This window comes from Neopelma chrysocephalum, unplaced genomic scaffold (genome assembly GCF_003984885.1).
Source record: "Neopelma chrysocephalum unplaced genomic scaffold, ASM398488v2 Primary Assembly neopelma1_69, whole genome shotgun sequence".
Taxonomy (NCBI): Eukaryota; Metazoa; Chordata; class Aves; order Passeriformes; family Pipridae; genus Neopelma; species Neopelma chrysocephalum.
The window spans coordinates 1,614,187-1,624,539 of record NW_020897729.1 but is presented as its reverse complement, the minus strand read 5'-3'; the positions used below and the strand labels follow the sequence as shown (position 1 = coordinate 1,624,539).

Genomic DNA, 10,353 nt, shown 5'->3' with positions numbered 1-10,353 from the left:
TCCCGCCGCCGCCGCCGCGCTCGCCTCCGCTGCCTCCTCCCCCGAGGTATTGTTGCAGATAATAACTTGCCCCCTTCCTCCCCCCCTTCCCACCCCCCTCCGCCCGCCGAGGCAGCTGTGCCACAGCTGGAGCCCCCGGCCGGGGCGGGGAGCGCTGCTCGGCCGTCCGGGGGGGCCGCCCTGGCTCCTCCCTCCGCCCGGGGTGCCGCGGCCGCCGGAGGGGGCCGGCCCGGTGCGGGGCGAGCTCGGCCGCGGGGCGGGGGCAGCGCCGGCCGTGGGGCAGGGGGAACTCCCCGGTGCTCGGGCGGCCCCTCCGCACGGCTCCCCCTCGGTGCCGGCGGGCGGGCCGGGGTCCCCCCGGGCGGGCGGGCTCGGTGCCGCAGGTGCACCTGGCCCGGGCGGGGGCCGCCGCCCCGCCCCGAGTCCCCGCCGGCCCGCGGCCGGGGCTCGTCCTAAGTAACAAGTTGAGTAAAGCCTCGGCGGCTTTTTATACGCCGGGGGAGGCCCAGCCTTCCCCACCAGGTGAGGACGGAAAAGTTTCCCAGACCCTGACGTCACGCAGGGCTTTTTTTTTTTAACTTAAATATATGTAGGTTTTTTTTTCTTTCCCCTTTTCTTGCCCTCCCATTCTGAACAGGCTAACCTTGCCCCTGACGTTGTTCAGGAGCACTCCCCGCGCCCCGGGGCTGTGCTTGGGAAGCAGGCAGCGCTCCCGAGGAGGCGTTGATAGAGAAACTCCTGCCGTAATTGCTCTGGCTACTGTACCTCGAGGTGCAGCTTGGCCCTGCTGGTGAAACAAATGAGAGTTGGAGCCTCCCGCTTTGTTTTGTGCATTTTTTGTTTGTTTCTTTTTTTCTACACCTGTAGGAGTTGGCTTTTTGGGCCAGTTGTGTGATAGTTTGGTTAGTTTCCTGTTTGTTTTCTTTCTGTTTTGCTAGGCAATTGGTTCACGAAAGTTTACCAGTGTGCTGATATGTGTTCCTGCACATCCACAACTCCTTGGTCCCTCTGCACAAAGCGGTTTTGACCCAATGCAAAATGCAAGATCTCACATGGAAGTGTCAAGTCTGTGGAAATACTCTAGATTTGAGGATTCCTTTGCTTCCGTGTACTCATTTGCCTGTAGAGTTTGTGCTCATTCGTTCCAGGAGTGATTTCTGGGGCAAGATCTGAGAGAGTGGGAAATCCCTGGAGCGGGGTGATACAGCAGGTGCTGGCTTACTAAGTAATTGCATATATGGGGTATTAGGAAGGTATGGGAACATGCAGAGCTGGGGAACAGGACACAACGTTTCATCTTTATGTTAATAATGTGGCTGTGTTCATGCTGAAAAATGTTGGCCCCTGTCCTGTGTGTAGCCCAGCCCACTGTGCACCAGCACAGTCGGGGGATGTGAGGGACTTTCTAATTATCCCCATCCTTGCTGCACCAGGACTGGCCCACACAAGGCTATATAATGCTCTGGGATTTCCCTTGGGAAGTAAGTACATCTGTGGATAAAGATTTACTGTTGAAAACTTCTCTCTGTTGGCCTTCTCTGTCTCCCCCTGCCCACCCCATGATTTTTCTTCCTATTGCTCCTGAATTTATTAGCTCTGTTATTCCCCTGTTCAGTTGTTTAGCCTTTGTTGGAGGGTTTTTCCCTGCGGGATGGGCTGCAGGTGATGGTGTGGGTGGTGGCCATTGAGCCACCTGGCACTAAGCCCCTAGCTCTGTATCTAATCCTGCCTGTAACTTTATTATGATGCTGGTGCTGCTAATGGGCCCTTCAGCCCATTGTTTCACAGGTGCTTTTCCTTTAATTGTTTTATTCAGGTTTTCTTTTTCCACCTGAGTCAGCTTGTGTAGGTTGTTAAGAAAAACTGCCATATCAGGAACACCTGGGTCTGGGATAGTGGCAGCACTCAGTTGCCATCAGTAGTGGTGCTAGGGGCTTTCCTGCCATCAGATGTCTTCTGATCCTTGTAGGCTTCTTTCCCTGCCCTGCGGTTAGAGGGCCTGTTTGGAGCACATGTGTTGCTGAAGGTCACCATAGTCTTTTTGGGCATCTCTGGGCTGTAGAGTAATGCCTTGTAGTGGGCAAGAGAATTGCTTCCCAAAAGTCGGTCCCACCATGTGTATTCTGTGGCCACGGGCATGTTTGCTGTGTGTGTCCCTTGTTGCCAACAGTCCTGCACACAATGGTGTGCAGCCCTTGTGTGCTGCCTGGGTAAACTCCTGGGTGGAAATGGAGGATGTGTCCAGGAAAATGAAGCTGTAACTGTGTCTTGTTGAAGCGTCTGTAGGTACGGCTCCAAGCTGCTATGAATTGCAGCTGTACAGTCCCTGTGTGCCCGGGTTGGTGAGAGGTACTGCTTTTCTCCTGGTGCAGATGTCTCTGTCTTGCAAGCCCTGCTCACCTGGTGTGGTTGGGACTGGCTGGGCAGAGATGCTGGTACAGAGCTGGGTGAGAAGCTCTGATTCCTGTTGCACAGAGGTGAGTTTTTCACCTTTGGAGCATGTTTGGAGATCAGCCTGGATGTCAGGGCAAGATGCTGGTGAGCATGCCTGTCTTGGTGTGAGTTCCCACTCTTTGAGTCTTGTCCCTTGTTTCTGTTCCATGGAGCAGTCATCCAGCTTTAGGGGATAAAAGTATTGAATGATCTTGTCTGTCATGTGCTGTCTTCAGACCAGGACAAACTGGCCAAAGCCTGGCTTTAGACTGGCAGGCCAGAAGGAATTTTCAGGTCGCGTATCCTGGCAGTCATGGTTAGTTTACCTGCCTTGTCTCATGGAAATTTTTAGAGCACATTGGATTTCAAAGTTGCATTGCTCTGAGTAACACCTTTAGCTGTGCAGTGTTAGTGAGGTAATGGGCAGAATGAGGAACTGGTGCAGTGTAATTCAAGCTTTCAAATAATGTAATGGCAGATTCAGTTGTGTATCCCTTACCAAAGCACTTGTTTCTCTAGGATATTCAGGGGTGAAGCTCCAGAACTGGACTAGTGAGTTTTGCAAGGCACCGAGTAGTGTTGGCTGCTGTATCAGTGGAGCTGGAGTGCTTTTACATGTATAATATGATATGATCATCAGTATGTATTTTTAATTATAACTCATAGTAAGAATTACAGTGTAGGGGTTCATGATCAGAGTGGAGACACTGCTTAGTTTTGAAGCCTGGCTGTTGCCTTTTTAAAATCACTACTTTTGTCCTATAATGTCTGACTGTAAAACTTAAGTAATGCCCTTGTGATCAGTGAAACTTTGTGTATGCAGTTTTGCAGAGGGATAATAAGAACGGTGGGGAGCTGGAAAACTGAGAGATTTTGACCAGCAGTATGGGACTGCTCCTATTAAGAGGACACATGTTAAAAAGGTGTCACAGAAACAGTGCTGTGGAAAAGGAGTGCCTGTTTCTTTGTACAAATGCAAACCAAGGTGAAAGTGGCTAAGAAAATTAAGTGCTTTTCAGTGTAACTAAATGGTGGCATTTATCATGCAGGATGTTGCTGAGAACAAGAATTTAGCCGTGTCTGGATAGAAGATTGGATGGTTGTATGAATGTCAGGTACATTCAGAGTTATACCAGCTAATGGTGGTGCCCATTGTATCATAAACATCTGTTTGGAAAGAAGAGACTGTTTCGTGTAGGTTTCCATGAAGCATCTCTTGCTGACTGTAGCTAGAGAAAAGCAGTAGCTTGGGTGGATGACAAATTGTTCCAAAAAGACAGTTTCTGTGTGTCTGTGGAAACATATACCCTCAGGGTGCCTACAGTGGTTTCTCTATTCCTTTGCCCATCATGGTTGTGTGAACAATACATCCTCAGTGGTATTTTGTTGCTTGTCAGGTCTCTGAAAGCCTGACCCACAGAGCTCTTCCTTCCTCCTAATAAAATAACTTTTCTGTCTCTGAGATGACTCTGAGCAACACTTGTACCCTCTGCTCTGGCTGGCACCAGACCATGCTGGGTTTCACCTTTGGCTGGTTGTCCAGATTCTGGTGTGGTCTGTGGCAGCCCTGGTGATCCATTCAGGTGGAGGGAAGTCCCTGTGCCATGCATGGAGGGGTTTTAAGGGTGGCTTCAGGATGATGAAGAGATATACAATGGCCAAGAGTAGGACTCTATGGTCCTTGTGGGTCCCTTCCAACTCAGGATATTCTATGATTCTTTAGGTACGTCTGTGCTTTTTAGGTACATTGTTTCTTTTTTGATGAGGAGAAACTTTCAGGGAAGCAATATGAATACCAAGTCCATGTGACCCACCAGAAGCCTGGGATTCAGTGTCTGTGTTTGCTCTGTGCACATCAGAGTGAGACAGTGACGCTCCTGTCTGCTTTTGGTCCTCTGCTTTTTCACCCCACTGGCTTCATCATCTCCCTTTGCTCTCTCTCTCGTAGCAGGGTAATTCTGCTAAAAGCTAGAGAGCTTACTGGAACTGCAGCCAGAACAAAGTGGGCAGGAACAAAGGAGGTGGAAACCATAACTTACCGAAGGATGTGGGTTCTCTGATGGACAGATTCAGAAGGAACAGTACCTTTAAAGAGCGTGGGTTATAGGCAGGAAAATACAGAACTCGAAATAACTTTACGAACAAGGGTTCCAGAGGGAGGATTGGAGGGAAGGTCTTGTGATTGGCTTCCACGTGTGCATTGGGATGCTGGAGGAGAGCATCAGTAAAGTTTGAAGAGCTCTGTGTTTTCCTCTTTTTGATTTAGGGAGCTCTTTGTTTTGTAAAATAGAAACAAACAGAGAAAAGAAAACAACAAATCAAACCGAAAACCACAGACCAGAAAAAATCCCCACAAAATGTAAAAGCTTTTGAGAGCTTGTGCCTGCCTACAAAGTGGAGTTTAGCGGGGTGAAGGGTTGGCTCTTTTCATTCATTCTGCTTCTGGCCATGGCTGGCCAGGTAGGGCTGGTGATGTTTCCAGTCCAAAGGAGCAAAAAACCAAAACCCACTACCCACACTTAATCGTTGCAATTAAGGTTATTGGTAGAGACAACTCAGTGGAGATTCTGATTTAATCTCCAAAAGCTGGTTTCGATCAGGTTCTGAGCAACTGCAAGAGCTGGCATGAAAATGATAATTTTTAAGTCACTGTCAGCAAGTCTCTGTCATTTTAGACTGTCAGTATCTGTTGTTGGGATCTGTGGGTGACAGTGACACACACGTGTGAGTCAGAAGCACTCTCGAACTATCACAATATGCTCAGGGAAGGAAAACAAACATCGGTGGAGTTGTGGGCTGCTGATAAACTTTTCTTAGACAAAGTTATAAGCTTTTGAGTGTTGCAGGCTGTTAGGATGTTTTCTGTTCCCCTTGATGCCATAAGGGGAATCATAATACAATGATTCCTCAGCAAACCCATAAATTAGTTTGGTTTGTGGGGAGTTGGGATGCTTGAGGGTCTCTGGCTTATGCCAGCTTTGTTTCTGGGTGATAGTCCATCAACCCTCTTTGGGATTTCCAGATCTGTCTGGGAGAGATCCTGTTTTGTGCCTAAGTAGGTTTATGCACATAAGCATCCTCTAAGTAGGTGCCATTCAGCACTTGGCTGCCTTCCTCCCCATGCTCCCTCTGCTCAGTGATGCTTCAAGGCAGGCAAACTTCCGCCAAGTCCTGGATGATTGTGCAGCCAGTGGAATAGTTAGTCGAGATTAAATGTGGCCATTATCTTTAGGTAATAAAGTATCAACTAACTTGCCATAACTATGCTGTTTAATGTCTATTAAAAGCCCCACATACTTCATTCGCTGGATGAAATTTAATAGAAGTTCATCTAAGCATTTATTGCTTATTTAATTTAAAAATAAGTTGATCTCCACTACTGGAGTAACAGGCACTAAGGATTTAATTAACATTTAGTAAACTGTCCTGTTAGCTCTGAATTGCACAGTCAGGTCTTGTTTATGCATCAATTTGTAACTCCTCTCCCTGACTCCCCTTTTTTTTTTTTTTTTGGACAGTTGATCTCATTGTGGGGAGCTACAGTTGTCTCTTCTCCCCCTGCTCCTGATCTCTCCTCAGCTGGTGAGCCTGTGCATTGCCTTGTGGCTGGGGGCTGAAATGCTGCTGAAGAGACAGGACCCAACTCCTTTATTGTGGGACCAGCCCAGACAGCTGGGCAAAGGCAGGTGGGGTGGAGGAGGCTGACAGGTCGTGCCACAGGCCTTGAAGAAGGGTTTGTGGAGTCCAGTGGGGTGGGTAGTGTTGCACTGCGTGGTGGGGTAGAAGTGGTCCAGCTCCAAACCTTTCTTAAACACAACAGAGCAAATTTAAGACATCTCCTGTAGGGCTCTTTCAGCGATGTGGCTGCTGCATGGAACTCAGGTTGGTGAGGTTTGCGTTTTGAAAGACAAATGTTGGGGTGCTGTTACAGGTGACTTGCAGGTGGTTCTGCTGCAGTTACTGTGTTCATTGTACCCCAGCTGAGGTGGTTTCTATCTTGGTAATGTGCATGTTCATCTTCAATGCGCTGTGTGCACTTACCCTAAGGAGTTCTCTGTTTCAGTAGTTCATTACCTCACTTTAACAGATTTGAATTACTCCACTTAGTGAGGCAAGCTTGAATGAAAGCAAGGAGTCTCCCAGACAGTGCAGGCAGCAGAGGCTGGGTTGTGAGAGTGATTGAATTAGCAGCTGATAAGTGGTTGTAGCTCCAGCTGCTGCATCCTTGGTGCCTCACTTGCCTGGGTGTCAGTGACGTTCCTGTTCAAGCTCAGCGCTGAAGGACATCAGCTGGCTTGGATTTAACACACCTCATTGTTTGAGGTAGAGACTTGATTTGCCTTGCATGGGTTTGGGCAAATCTTGAGAGGTACCTCAAGCCATTACTGTGGGCAAGACAAGCCTTTAATCTGGATTTCCGTAGAAAAATGGATAGTGGTTGTGGCAGCCACATGGCAGACCTGTAGTTCATTGCATGCACTGAACTTTGCTAAAAGAATGGTGTTAAAGTTGCAAAGTCCAAGTGCTCCAGAGCTATGAAATGCCAGAATGAAGGTGGCTGATGAAACCTTAATTTCAGCCTCACCTGCAAGCAGGTATTATGATATAGACAATTGATTGCGAGAGCACCTACTCTTTGTGTCCAGAGTGGAAGATGATACTTAATGAGCAGCTATTCAGTTGCTTTTCTTTTTGTGCAGTATGTGGCCCCAAGCCTTATTTACCACATACTATTCAAACTCGGGGTGGAATGCAGAATTATTAATTTCCTTTGTATTTTTCTCGAGTGCTCTTTGATCTTTCACTGGAGTACTTTGCAAGCTGCAGGAGTGATTTTTGTAGTGCCTTCCCAAGGTGAAGGAAAATTATTACTAATTTACTGATGGGACACAGAGACTTGGAGAGAAGTGAAACTAGTTGTCGCACATCACCCCTAACACTGCAATCATGGAGAAAAAAACCCATTTAGATCAGGGTTGTTCTCTTAAGTTTGCAGTCATAACTGATAATAAAGCAGAGAGATTGTTGGAAAGAATTGTTTGTAATTACAGACTGAAGTTAGCATCCTTACTGCTCAACTCTGGAGATTAGTCTGAATTCTTCACTGCAGTGATGCCTATCTTTACAGTCCATCTCCTCCATCTTTTCCACTTGTACCTGCCTCTTATGCATTATCATCATTATCCTTTACTAAGGGGCAAGAGCTGTACTTATCTTGCATGGCTATTGAAATGCCTTGATTAGTGTGAAAGCTGGTCTTTGCCTCTGGCATTTGGGGGCTAGATCAGCTTAAAGCTGTTGAAGCTGAAATGTGGTGGTGAGCAGGTCCAAAAATGAACCACAAAGATGGCTAAGGTCCAGGTGGTATTTATGTATAAAAACATATTTCAAGGAGTAGAAGTAATGGGGACTTCACATCATCTGCTTGACGCTTCCTCAGTGGCTTGTTTCCCTGGTACAGTATGACTGACATTTTTTAGGGTAGTTTAAGCTTCTCAAAGCTGTGGTCCTTCTCTGTCATTTCTGATCCTGTAGGCTGTTTTTTGGGAGAATGAGAATTATGCCTTCCCTAGAACAGTTCCACTTCGGTGCTTTTTCAGAGAATCCATTTCTTTTTCGAGTTCTTTGGGATGCACAGAGCTGAGCTTGGAAAACACGGCATTGCATCTTTGCCATTTAAGGAGGTCTTGGTGAATCTTCTGCATAGTAAGTTTGAAATTCAAGTGTATGAGTAATCCAGCTGAACTCTGCAGCTACTTGTGTGCTTGAAGATAAGCAAGTGTTTTAGCACTGTCCTGTACCCAAATCCTGATTTGCCCTCAAGGCAGACAGATGGGGAACAACTGAAGAGCAGAAGGGTTAAAGTTACCTAAGGAGATGTCTGACTTATTTTCTGCTGTAGCATGTAGTGTGACCGTAGCCTTGCTGCACTAAAGAGTCAGCCTCATACAGTGCAGCAGATCATAATGTGAGTGGTGCAGACATTTGCAAGCTTTTAACAGTGGCATTAAGTGATGAACTGTGGGTTAGAAGCATATTTTGGAAGTTAGCAGTGATGCCTTGGACCTCTGTGTTGCTGCAGGAATGAGTGTGGGGTACTTGGAATGTAATGCCCCTTTGAGTGTCTCCCTCTGCATCCGAGGTTTGGGATTGAGGCCAGAGCAGGAGGTGAACTTAAAACAATATAAATGAGCATGTCTTTCCAAGGCACTCTGCCCACCCAGGTACTCAAAGTGTCTGGGTGAAAGGATGGCAGCTCACAGAGTGCCTGCATGCCTCCTTCCATGGCTTGGCACGGTGTGTTTTGCTCTGTTGCGTGGGAGAGCTGTGAACTTGGGGTGTGTTGGAGGCTGGGGAAGTTAGTTTAGGAAAAGAAATTTTTGAGCACTACATCGTAGCATGAGAGAAGGAGCTACTAGAGCAGAGCTCGTTGCCTTGCTACATACAAGGATTTTTGTACGGGGTGTTCATTTTTAAGTCACTCTGGATGAAGTTGGCTCCCATGTCCTCATTGCACACACAACCTACATGCAGTGTGTTGTGGGCACTGTTTCTGCAGGGAGGTATCAAATGTCTCTGAGGATGCAGGGCAGATGGGTTGGCATCACCTCACCTTTGCACTGCTGTGTGATTGCCTTGCTGTACTCTACCCTGGGATGGGATAGAGAGGATACATGCTCTTGTGTGTTACAATGATCATCTATGCTGGTAGCCCCCACCCTCTCTAGGCTGCTTGCCGGGCTGTTGTACGCATATCCACACCACACTGCTTCCCTGGATGCCATAGCCCAAGCCTTCAATCCGTATTCATCTGCACACCTGAGGTGGTGTTTTAGGTCTTAGGTCATGCTGTCGTGTGCAAGAAGTCCAAGCAAAAGCAATCTAGTCCAGCTTTGTTGGCTTCAGGGCAGATGTCTGTCTGTGTTGGCTGTTCCCCATCCCTTGAAGGTGGAGGGCAGTGAGGCACAAGCAACAGCTCTGGATAAATTTCTTATATCTCAGGTGATTTGATCCATACCTGATTAAGGGTGTGCCCACTTCCATGGGTGCAGCTGGATGTACAAAGGTAGCTGTGTATATTATTAGAAAGTTGCGCGTTGGCTCATCTGGTTTAGTTTCAACTCTCTTGGTAGATGCACCTGCTACAGTGGGTGTATTTTTTGCGTGTTTTGGTTGTGCAAATTCTACCTGATATGTAATGAAAGTGATTCCAGATGCTCTTGATCTCCAGAAAGACAAGGCCTATTTGTCTAATGAAAGACATGAGTAATTCTGGGTATGGTATTGGTATATTCCTTTTGTCCTTCATTTTGCTTCCTTATCCCATAGCCAACGTTTTCTTGTGTTGTCCATATCTCTAAATTTTACCAGTAGCATCTTGGGCTGAACCTGCCACTTGTTTTGGTACTCAGAGGAGAGTAATGAGTGGCAAACTGTGTGCATCAAAGTCCTGTGAACCCAAGCAGAGAGCACAGGCTGCACCCATGGAGTGACATCTGGGTCTGAGGAGGTCCTGCCCTGGGAGATGAAACAAAGTGGAGAATGGGAAGAGAAAAGCAGAATGATTGACTTGGGGACATAGTGACTGATGATGAGGGAAGATGAAAAGGATGTAAAAAGTGTTTGTTAGCAGAACATGACTAAGATGAAGATCTGATAAGTATTAAAATGTGTCTGTGGAGGGAAGGGGAGCAGTAGCTTCTGGCAGACCAAAGCTGTATATTTAGGACTTGCAACTTGGTGCAAAGCAATTCTGGGTCATGGGAACGTACAGCTCCTGTGGCCCTGCCACCGCAAGCCATTGCCACCTATAATCCCTTTAACAAATGTACACCGTTCGATCTGAAACCTACTTGGGCTCTTCCCCATCCTTCCTGGCGACTTCATTTCCCTCATGGCTGTTTATCACTGTGGTTTCTG

General features: G+C 47.3%; 1 protein-coding gene across 4 annotated transcripts in view; it reads left to right on the top strand.

The window, feature by feature from the left end:
- The window catches only part of LPP (LIM domain containing preferred translocation partner in lipoma), a 325,524-nt gene that overhangs the window by 5,330 nt on the left and 309,841 nt on the right, over nucleotides 1-10,353 (top strand). For 3 of the 4 annotated variants that reach the window (XR_003534679.1, XM_027685929.1, XM_027685925.1), the window contains exon 1: nucleotides 1-46. The exons of the other annotated variant lie outside the window; for it this stretch is intronic. The gene's annotated coding sequence lies outside the window, so the exon portion shown is untranslated. The remainder of the gene's footprint in view (nucleotides 47-10,353) is intronic. 4 annotated transcript variants of the gene reach the window in all.